This window comes from Vanessa cardui, chromosome 1 (assembly GCF_905220365.1).
Source record: "Vanessa cardui chromosome 1, ilVanCard2.1, whole genome shotgun sequence".
Taxonomy (NCBI): Eukaryota; Metazoa; Arthropoda; class Insecta; order Lepidoptera; family Nymphalidae; genus Vanessa; species Vanessa cardui.
The window spans coordinates 15,870,229-15,882,181 of record NC_061123.1 but is presented as its reverse complement, the minus strand read 5'-3'; the positions used below and the strand labels follow the sequence as shown (position 1 = coordinate 15,882,181).

The window sequence follows — 11,953 nt, the reverse complement described above, 5'->3', positions numbered from 1 at the left end:
ACATAACAGACTAGCAGTTGCAGATATATTTTTTTGAATGAACGTACAAAAATCTATAAAAGTTTACAAATTAATTACGTTTTATTCATTAATACAGTAACATTTTTAATAAATACTGGTTTATTGAAATTTTATTCAGACAAATGTCATCAAAATGATTAGTGACCTACCAGTTCTGTATTAAACTAATCTCTGCAGCGTGTCCGCTTTCCACGCTGCGCCCGCGCCGGCCGCGACATAACGGGCCGGTGTGTTGACGCGTGCGCACGTTTAACGAGCGCTAGTGTTGTGATCACGTTGTAGTGTTGTGAATCGTGTTGCATATCCAGGATATATTCAGGTGATTTACGTGTTTAATCAATTATTATTAGGTTAGTTTTATTGTAATATATTTATTAGTTTTATTAAGGTTATTTGGGATAGTTTATGGGATTAGTTTCGTTTATTTGTAATGGAGGTAAAAGTTTTACCGTTTCGTTAATTTGCTTGATGGTAGTCTTTTTCGTTTTGTGTTATTTCTTCGTCAAAAAATAGACAATGGGATTAAAGAAATTATTAGAAAAAAAATTAAGGCTTAGTCTTAGGAAATCGGTAATTATTTTTTACAAAAAATAATTGTTTAGATGCGTCAGTATATAAATTAACGGGTGGCTTATTAATTATAAAAATTCCCTCTGCACGTTTGGTTTAGCTAAATTCAAGTTTGTAAACAATCCTTTAATTCTAGACACTTTAAACGGTTTCTTTATATTAGAGTTTTAATAGTCTTTGCAAATTGCTTAAAAAAGTTTGTTTACGATTTAATACCAATTACCCTCGTTCGATTAATGTAGGGTTCAACGACCGCTACCGACAAAGTGGCGCAGGCGCAGATTTAGAGTAACGAAGTTTTCTTGCTTTTACCTGAAACGTTTCTAATTACAATTAATACGATACACTCCATTGTTAATTTACGACGCTATAATAAAACTCAAGGTATCGATTACAGGTAATTCTGTTCTGATAAATACCTCTTTTGATGTAATTCTAATTTATAAGGATTATTTCGTGTGTACAAATTATTGTCAATTGTCAGCTGTTCACACACAGTAGCTATGTGGGCTGTTATCACACATCTGTGACTCACACACTAACGACATTATTTTAACTCAAATTAAAGAGGTAGTAAGTTCAATAAATATGTATAAAATTTGGTTGCACACAGTCATCTTAGCATATTTATCTTAACTAATCTGCTAGTAATTGGTCAGGACGCATGCACGCATAATGTATTAATAGTTTAGCTATAGCGTTTTTAAGATATTTTGAATACATCGTAACCATAAATAATTAATATACTTAACAAGTTAAAACTATGTAAAGTTCATTGTAAGTGTTTTTTAATTGGATTTTTCAAAATTGCTGAAATAAATTTCGAAATCAATTAATATTATGAGGTTTTATAAAAATAATAAAAATAATATTAAAAAAATTAAAAACTAAAATTCAGATACCAAATAATATGGATTATACTATGGAACGAGTGTTGAATTATTACTTTAATTTCATAAAGCAAGATTATCAAATTGTATGTTATATTTTCTGTATACACAGTTGTTATGCTAATTAAATAATAAAACTATTGTAATTGAATCTCAATTATATTAAATTTAAGGTTACGTGGGTTCGGTTATGTTTTATTAAATACGTATACATTAATCTTTATAAATATTCGCATCACAATGCGTTTAAGAGCTCTAAAACTTAATAGCTGTCTTAAGTAGCCTTTCAATATTTAAACTTTAAAGTTTTAATACTTCCTTTAGTAAATCATTATTGTATATTATGGTGATTATGTGGCTAAGAAACACTAGGAAGCACGTGTATTTACTATTTAAGTAGAGATCGCAGTCTCAAATCCATGCAAACATTTTATAACAGAGTTTGCACGGACGTTGTAAATTGTATATATAATTCTTGTCAAAATATATGCATGCTTTGAAATTTACGCATGTAAACAAGATGTTAATCCACTGACATACTGTTTGGTAGAATGTAGGTTCGCAATTTGTTCTCAGAAGAAGTTGAGGTCTTTGTCCAGACCAGATTATTGAATATTCTCTGTTCACATACGATGTGTTTTTATGCAGTTAAAGATACGTTTTACTATTTTAAAATAATTTAAATAACACAAGAGTAATTTAAATAGAGATATTCGTTTAAACAAACGCAATTACGTTTATAAGCAAGTTTCTATAATCTTGGTTCATATATGTACCTACTTCCCAATGTTAAAGACTAAGAACTAACTACAATTTATTTTATATGTTAAAAACTACGAGAAACTTATTTTCACAATTTGATACAAGACCTCCCGTATCTTAGGACGCTATTTTATTAAAAATCACTGTTTTTTTAACACATATCTTTTTCAGTATTTTTTTCTCCGAATCGATAATGTTTAATTTGTCTGTCAATAAATAAGTGTAATAAATATAATTTAATTTAGACGTTTAATTAAATCGTATATCATAGTAAAACCAAATCTAAATCAAGTCTTAAAAATATAACGATAATATTTTTGGAGAACATATAAAATATATTTCATATAATCATTCGACCAAATAAAATACACTTATCTCACTTAGTTAATCAAACTTAAGTCAGATTCAATCAATTATATTACAAAAAAATCTTATTTCTCTTTAAAGTTAATTATTTTATAATTTAAATTGTGATTGAAAATATTAAATAACAGACAAAAATGATTGTGGTAACTTCCTTTAATTATTATAAATGGAATAAAAAACTAAAATTAGTATCAAATACATTGAGAGTTTTTTAAATATTGAAACGTTTGTTCTTAAATCTGGAATAAGAAATAGTTACTTTGAAAATTAAAAAAATAGGGATCAAATATGTATCACAGAGTTAAATGGCCCTAACCGGTCCAGAAATACTGATACCGATATTGTCAACTAATGGCAATACTGATACTGCCAGCGAATGGCAGTTAAGAATAAAAACATACACAAATGATTTGCACAATCATTGAAAATTATTTAGTCACGTACGATTGCGTCGATAATTGTGTATCTTTTAATCTGCCATTTAACTTTATGGGCAATTAAGAGTCATTTTTTAAAGTCATTTATATAATCGATTAATATAATTATTATAGAACGATATACGAATAAACGAATATTGTCACTTTGCCTACTGACGATATCGTTAAACAAAAGCGGTGTTAGAAATCCTTTCGATAAATATTGAACGCGTTTTGCCGAAGCCCGCCGTATCTCCATAATCAGAGACCACGCGAACTCAGTTGCGGGCCGTTTGTAATACAAGCGTAGGCTACATTCAGATAATTCTATCGGTTACACAAGTAAATACGAAAATACTTGTAATACCACTAAGGGCTATTACGTGAAACGATCTGGTTACAAACTCGGATGCAATGCAATGGTTTGCGGCGCGTTCGCACCACTACTGACGCGAAACTGTCAATGATACCGGGGCACGTAACACAGATGTTGTTATGAAATTGATAATTTACGTAATATGTTTATGAGTAGGGTAATTATTGGAGTTCCGTTTTAAAACTAGAAAACTCAACTGGAGGTCGTTGAACCTCTGTTTGAGTTATACTTTTAGCACTCACTTATGTGTAATTAAGCTAGATGATTAGAACATCTAATATCAACAAATATCGCTCTGTTTGTATGTTCGTATATGTGTTATTTGTAACATTTATATATAAAAAAATCGAAGTTCGAACAAGTATAATTTTTATACAATATCTTTTCGTCATTATATTATATGCGAAAACTTTTCAATGGTTTATAGTGGAATTTTGTTATTATTTTACTTTATTCCTCAATATAACGTTTTTCATTATTATCTTAACGACGGGAATAAACTTAAAGTAAACCAACGAGAAAATCTGTAGTTACTTTTTTCCTGACAATTATTTAATTAAGTGAGTAAATATAATCAATTATTTATCCGGCATGAAAATCAACGATTTCTACAATCGATGATATATCGATTCCGATTTATAAAATAAATCGTTGCAGGAAGCGAATGGATTCAAGCATATAGCAATATAGTATATTCTGTAATATAATTGTTTTAATGATGAACAGAGGAAACAAATCATTGTTCCTTAAATGGTCTACGGAATGAAATATTGACCCTTTAAGGTATGTGCGTTTTCTTTAAATTAATCATTTCGGTACTAATCGTGGTGACTGGTGTATAGGTCAGCGAACTTATGTCGTAAGTCTAATTATTATAGAAGATCATTATTATTATTATTGTTTATACTTTATATGGGTATAAGGTAGAGAGTAGGCTTGTAATGTAATAATTATATTTATAAAAAGTAATATATTAATAGCAATTAATGTATAATTTCAAAAATTTATTAGTAGTATCAAATAATCGAAATAAGTATAATATTTGTAAGCAGAATTAATTTAATTCTTAGCTCGTTTTCAGTTACGAAAAAAAACATTTTTGACAGTTGAAATGTCATTGTCTCATAATGGCGCCATCAACGTCTAGTATAAAAACGGATGTAATTATACATGTTTGAGATTAATAAACTTCGACAACTTTTGACCAATTAACAGGAAATTGTGGTGGGCTATCCACTTTTTTAATTCGTAAATAGATTGCGCTGTAGCACGTCAAGTACCGTCTATGCTATTCAATCGCTTACAATGAAAAATATTCATATACACTTGAACACAGATAATATAAATCAAATCTAAAACAGATTAAAAATAAAGTAAAAAGGAGAAATTATAAGCACATTAGCTAATTTATTTCGAAGTAATATCAATATAGATGACTAGTAATCGCCCGCGGCTTCGCTCGCGTTTTAGGGCGATGTTTCTCGTGTGTTGGGCCTTTAGCCTATGTTTTTTCTTATAGTTCAAGTTTGCTTCATACCAAATTTTGACGGAATAAAATTTTTTTCACAGAGAAGTTTCCGACCGTAAAATCAATTAGGTTTTACTAGTTGTTACTCGCGGCTTCGCTCGCGTTTAGAAGCAAAAAGGAAATATCATCGAATTCGGTTTAGCGGTTTTTTCGTGAAAGAACGACAGACAGACAGACCGACATTCAAATTTACAGATATGTCGATTTTGGTCTTGATCAATTTTATATTCGAAAATATGTCTTATATAAAAAAGTTAAAGTTTCACTTTTATTGTTAATTGCTTAAAGTTGTCATCGCAATAGCCTGCTAGAGCGCGTTGCGCAAACATGCGAACTATAGCTAATCGTTGAGACAGACCGTGTGACGGAGCTCTGTGTACACTGGCACTGGTGCGCTACACACTCGGCTTACTAGAACGAGAGTTATCTCAACGATTAATCATTAACTTATTTACATATTTTATGTTAAAAATATAATAAAATTGTTCTAACTCAAATCTGATCTACGAATTGTCTAGTTTTGTATTTTTGTATTATATATGTTTAAACAATTACATTAATAACAAAATCGCAAGAAACGTTGATGTGAATTTGATTAGACTGTTTAATATACTTTTTATTCTTTTGTTCCAACTTTGTACTGAAGAATCCAACCACAAAGGGGGACCTATTTGGGTCCATGGATGGTTTAGATAGGGTTCATAAAACCTTATTTCACCCGGACGAATTGGTAGCCCAAGTAACGAACTAGTCAGTTTACATAAAAAACGTCTATATCCTTGATTTGTATATAAGTAGCAGAATAGAGAAGTTGATCTTTTTTATTCAATTAAAAAAGCCGCATCAACCACGAAGACCGCAGCAATACAAATGGTTACTTATTATGAACCTAAACAATGTCTGGTAAATCACAATTGAGCGAAACCGGGGTCGCTTATAACGAAATAAAAAAAAGATTAACTACGATCCGGTCGAGTGGGTAACAGTCCGTGTGAACGTGGAATCTCTTCGCCTGATACATGATCCGTCTTCCTCCTTAGATGCCTATCTCGATGCTCACAGATAAAGCAAAGTCGGAAATATAGAGTTCCAGCCTCGTCAACTTTGTATAAATATTTTTATTTTCTTGTCAAATGACATCCAAGGAGATATAGCTATTCTTTTCTCAACTACGAAAAAGCTATAGGGTTATTATTTGTTACCGTTAATTATCACCGCCTACATATGACTTCAAAGTATCACTTGTAAATTTCCCAATGGTTGGATAAGGATTCATCCCCCATTTCAGGTGAATTCCACCACGCTGCTCCAATGCGGGTTGATCGATGCGCGGGAGAATTTCATTGAAATAAGACACATGCAGGTTCCGATTGCAATCATTGGTTAAGATGTAATTGCGTTCTAAAAAATGTGCCCTTTCGGCACAATTTATTACAAAAAAATCATATTGGTTCGAACTACTTACTAGTCCAGCGATATTGCTTATAAAAAGTTTAACCACCGACTTCTTAGTAAATACTCAAAAAAATAAAATACATTATGATTGACATTGAGGTGATACATCTTTATAGGTATAAAAACAAATAGTTATTTAAAATGTCTGTTACAAGTTGTGTATAATCCTGACGGGTGGGTATAAAATTAAAAATGGATATGCACGATAAATGCTTCATGCAAATAAATACATATGTTAGTTCATATATCAAACAATTATTAGAATTAACATTTGATATGAATATTATATAATCTGCATTATACTATGCAAGACTAAGTTCATAGGTTTAACTCTTTATCAAACTAAAATTGTGCAATGTAACACGAACAGTTCGCGCGTGTTTCACTAAAGCTGAAGTAACAGTTGCAACAAATCTATATAAATTAACGTTTGTATGTCTGTTCTCTATGCGTTTCTAAACTCTTGATCCGATCCGATTATTTGGTGAGTCTTTCTATACGAATACACCGTGTCATATCAAGTAATGGTCTAAGAGCTAAGAAAATTTAGTATATATAAGATAAATTTGTCTGTTTTTCCATTACTTTAATGGATCCTTAGTGCTCTTGTGCCAAGAACCAGATTAATTATAATCATAAATTAATGAAAACTTGTTATTTAACTACGAATTTAAACCCACAATTATCCTTTAATATATCTGTCACTTGATCATATCGTCTCCAAACGCCAGTATTTTTTTAAAATGATATGACATGGAGTCGAGATGGCCCAATGGTTAGAACGCGTGCATCTTCACCGATGATTGCGGGTTCAAACCCAGGCAAGCACCGCTGATTCGTGTGCTTAATTTGTCTTTATAATTCATCGCGTGCTCAGCGGTGAATGAAAACATCGTGAGGAAACCTGCATGTGACAAATATCATAGAAATTCTGCCACATGTGTATTCCACCAACCCGCATTGGAACAGCGTGGTGTTGTTGATATGACATGCTTAATATTTACTAAAGTATAAAATTCTGTGCGTGCGCCAATATACATACAAATGTTAGTTTATTTTTATATAATGTTTGAATAAAACATAATTTAATTGGTCAATTTTGGTAACGATTTACTTAATCATGTTTGCGATTTGTGATATCTTATCACATGGGAAAAATGTATCGAACTTTTATGATTAGCTGTTGCCTGCAACTTCGCTCGCCTACTAGTTGTTGGTCCTCAGCTGTTAGGTATAAAAAGCCTATGTCCTTCCAAAAGGTTCAAGGCTGTTTCATACTAAATTGCATTAAATTCGGCTCAGTGGTATCTTTGTCAAAGAGCAACAGACAAACAGAATTACTTTCGAATATATAATATTATTATATACGGATATTTTCCTTCAAAATAATAATTAAAAAAAAAAAAAACAAATAAAAAATCACTGACCGAATTCGAACCCAATATCGTCTGGTAACATTCGTCATGTGTCATCTCGGTGAATTATATTGTAGTCTGTTGTAACATGGGTAATTCATGTTTACAAAAACATATGAGTGTCACGTTCGATGTCGACACCGTGCTATCACCGTGTCAATTAGTTTTATGCGTGTCGTAATTAGGCTCACTGTATGTTATTCTAAAACATTTGATTTTCGATGAATATAAAGAGATGGCAACATTTTAACTCAATTATGTTGATGTTAGATTGTTCCTTTTGTTAATAAAGTAAAAGATTAATTTATGTTAGCAGGTAGGTCGAGAAACAGGATAAAATTGATATCGTGGGATTGTACATCTACCGAGTACAACAAACAACAACAACAACAGCCTGTAAATTTCCTAACTAAGGCTAAGACCTAAGGCCTCCTCTCCCTATCAGGAGAAGGTTTTGAACATATTCCACCAAGTTGTTCCAATGCGGGTTGGTAGAATACACATGTCGTAGAATTTCTATGAAATTAGACACATGCAGGTTTAATTACGATGTTTTTCTTCACCGCCGAGCACGAGATGAATTATAAACATAAATATTTAGCGGTGCTTGCCTGGGTTTGAACCCGCAATCATCGGTTAAGATGCAATCGTTCTAACCACTGGGCCGTCTCGGCTATCTATCTACCAAGAACGGAGACAAGAAACTGAGCAATACTACTAACTACAATACATACATCTTATAAGTTATTTATTATTTACACATTGTATAATGGGCGCGATTGCTTAGTAGTTAAGTGATGTGTTCACCTGTTTTAACTACTAAGCAACTATGGTGTACTTGGGAGTTCAAACCCGGTCAAACAAATCGTATTCTCGTGAAAGAAGCATTGACAGGAAACTTAAATATCTGATTAAAATTTGCCACATCCATAACCACTTATCCACATTTGAGTAGCTTTATGGAATTGGCTACAAACCTCTTCAAGTATCCTGCCTTAGCCCAGCAGTGGGACATTGACAAGTGACCAAAATGTAATCACATTCATAACGATTACATAATGAGTGTTGTCACGCAAGGAGCCTAGTTCACACGTCGCTAAGCGATCTGTCAAATAACATCTTACGATTGCGCAGACAAGGTCTTCTTCGGATTACGATGCTGTCATTATATCAATTTAATTTATTATATTAATACATGTCTTAAATTGCTCATTGCTCTACTTTTGATTTGAAGTCATTTGATTGCCTCGTTTGTCTAATGGCTGGCTAATAGAGCTCCATATTTCTAGATACCGGGTTCATATTTCGAGTTAGAAAAACAAACAAAACTGTGACCCAAGTTTTACTCTCTTTTCCAATAGAAGCTGCGTCAAAATAAGGCTAGCATTCGTCCCGTTAAATAGCCTTCGAACGAGCCATCGATTTTTTAAAATGTATAAGACTGAGCTATAACAACCTTGAATTGATATGCTTATGTGTCTAATAGATCAGCGGTAATCGAGCGAACACTAATGTATTTACCTACCTCCTCAACTATTACAATAATAACAAAAATATATATATAAATAAATAAATTGTGTAAAAATAGTATAGTACGACACAACAAATGCTTTCTCGGGTTGAACTGACGTGAGAATCTATAGCGACGTATAGCGTCGAATGGCACGATAGGGAGCTATTTCTATTGATTGTGTAAATCGGCAGTAATCTTGTCGACGCTATAACTAAATTGTGTCGTACTAGACCTTTTACTTTTATAGTAAACGGACAGTTTTCTTTAAAATGTATCTTTTTTCATTTAAAAAAATTGTATTAATTGATTCTAAAATTAAAAAGACTGCTGTTATTTAAGAATATAACGCTATAAAAATCGCTTATGAAATAATAAATGTGAAGTTTCAATCACTTGTCAGTTTGGTAGACGAAGATACGAGGCCAGGTGTGTGAACTCTTAACAATGTAACATATACACACATAACATTATTTTTCTAACAATACATAATACATGAATTAAACTAACGCATTTTTTTGATTATGAACAAGTACTTATTATTTAATAAATCGTTTTATATAAATAAAAAAAAAAAAACTAGTAATATATTAGTGTTTATTTTCAATGTTGAAGAAAAAATGTTCTATTTCCCTTTATATATTACATTAAAGTTTGTAATGTTTTACATAAATTAAAGTAAAAAGTAAAGTAAAGTAACAGCCTGCACATTTCCTACTGCTGAGATAAGGCCTCTTCTTCCATTAAGGAGAGGGTTTGGAACATATTCCACCACGCTGTTCCAATGCGGGTTAAAATATTGCATGTATTGTTTTCGAATTTTTTTTTATTTTACTGTGCATAAATTTTATTTTTTCTATAATATTGGCTGCACTTGCGGCTTCACCCGCGCGAAACTTATAAAAAACAATCGAGAAACGCCCGTTTTACTCAACGGGTAGAATTATGTAAAATCCGATCTTAGCTGATGTCTATACAGGACATATCTACTAATTTGAACAAATTTCAGTGTTGATAGATGTTAAAGTTTCTGAGGTTTCGTGATTAATCATTGAGGGGTGTTTATCTTTTATATATGATCTATACATTATGCACATATATTATACCGTCAATGTAGCCTAGATTATATTTTTACCAAACCCAAAAATAAGCGTGCAATTTCAGTCTACCAACTAGGAGGACTGTTTTATTATTAAAGTAAATTGCGAGATTTCATCCACATATGGTAATTGTTAGCGGGTTTAACCGAAAAATGTGCATACAAAAATACAAATATCTACTACCTCAAATATGCCTCTCAAAGTGTTTAAACCTTACTAAACGGAAATTTTCTTTATAAAGTATGCTTTATGTTCCAACAGTCTTCAATCTAGTAGGTGTTTTTGCGTAGGAATTTATCAAAATAAATTGTGTTAGATAAACGAATGCTTTATCATCTCTAAACATATTAGTCAATTAACTTAACGATTTCAGTTCATAACAAGTGTTTTGTTCAATAAACGTTTTGATGGAATATAAGATTACCGTTAAAACGGTTACAACAGTTAAAAACAATAACTGCGTGAATGACAATGGGTTAAAATATCGCACCGAGTGTTATTCCGATACGGTTATAAAATAAGAAATTTCAATAGCATTTTCGTTTTTGTATCCGAGGTATAATGGTATCGCGTGCGCGGGCGCAACTTGCGTAAGGTGCAGGCTTCAACGTGTGGTACAAGTTACGAGCGATTTGATATTAAGAAAAATTATATATTTCAAAACGATTGCGTTTTATATTGATCTTATTTTAATTATATAATATATTTTGCTGTATGATATTGTTACATATGTTTTTTTTTTAAATTTCCACGTAAATGTGACCCAATGTCTGATTGAAATTCTTTTTAATTTTTATTTATCTTCTTCGCTGTTCTTATTACTATGGATTAAATTGTTTACAATATGTACTTATTAAAATAATAAGATGATATAAAAAAGAGGATTGTTAAAAAAATAAATGCAATCAGCTGATTAATGTAAGTAAAAACTGGCCAAATAATAATTCGACCGTATATACACAGAACATTTTTGATTACATTCAAAATTGTCATAATTTATTCTTGCAACGTGGGTCATCGACACTTTGTTTAATTAAGTATCACACGGTATAAAAATACCTAGAAATCTCTGACACATTATGCAATACTGGTATGTATGTAGGAAGCGATCATATGGTTTGGTCATATGTGTTTACATAGAAAACAAACGAAAGCATTTCGCTTGTAACTCGCGCGACCGTCGAAGCAAATATTCTCCCACGAATATAAAATGACCACGTCACCTTGGCCGGTTGCGATCGCCTTCTTCAATTAACAAAGTTTTGAAACCCCGATACAATGGTGATTGACTTCAAGGTACCGGCTGTAACATGTTTTATAACCTTGACTTAGCGCTAAAACAAAGAGTTTTAGGTAAACATTAAGTATTCACATCAGTAGGCGGTTTAGTTAAATTGCACTTGTGAAAAATTAAGGCAGAAATATGTATTTCTTTCATACTAGTACTTTGGTAGGGCTTATGCAAGCCTGTCTGTGTTGAAATGATTAAATATAGACCGAATAATGGTAAGGTTACCCTCTCATCATATATTCTATCACCAAGC

The 11,953-nt window shown here is 31.7% G+C and overlaps 1 protein-coding gene across 4 annotated transcripts in view; it reads left to right on the top strand.

The window, feature by feature from the left end:
* The first annotated feature begins 232 nt into the window (after window positions 1-232).
* LOC124543958 overlaps window positions 233-11,953 on the top strand; it is a 129,684-nt gene continuing 117,963 nt past the window's right edge. For 2 of the 4 annotated variants that reach the window (XM_047122305.1, XM_047122309.1), the window contains exon 1: window positions 248-340. The gene's annotated coding sequence lies outside the window, so the exon portion shown is untranslated. Of the gene's footprint in view, window positions 372-11,953 lie in introns of all 4 variants that reach the window. The other 2 variants (XM_047122300.1, XM_047122304.1) reach the window with 2 other exon arrangements.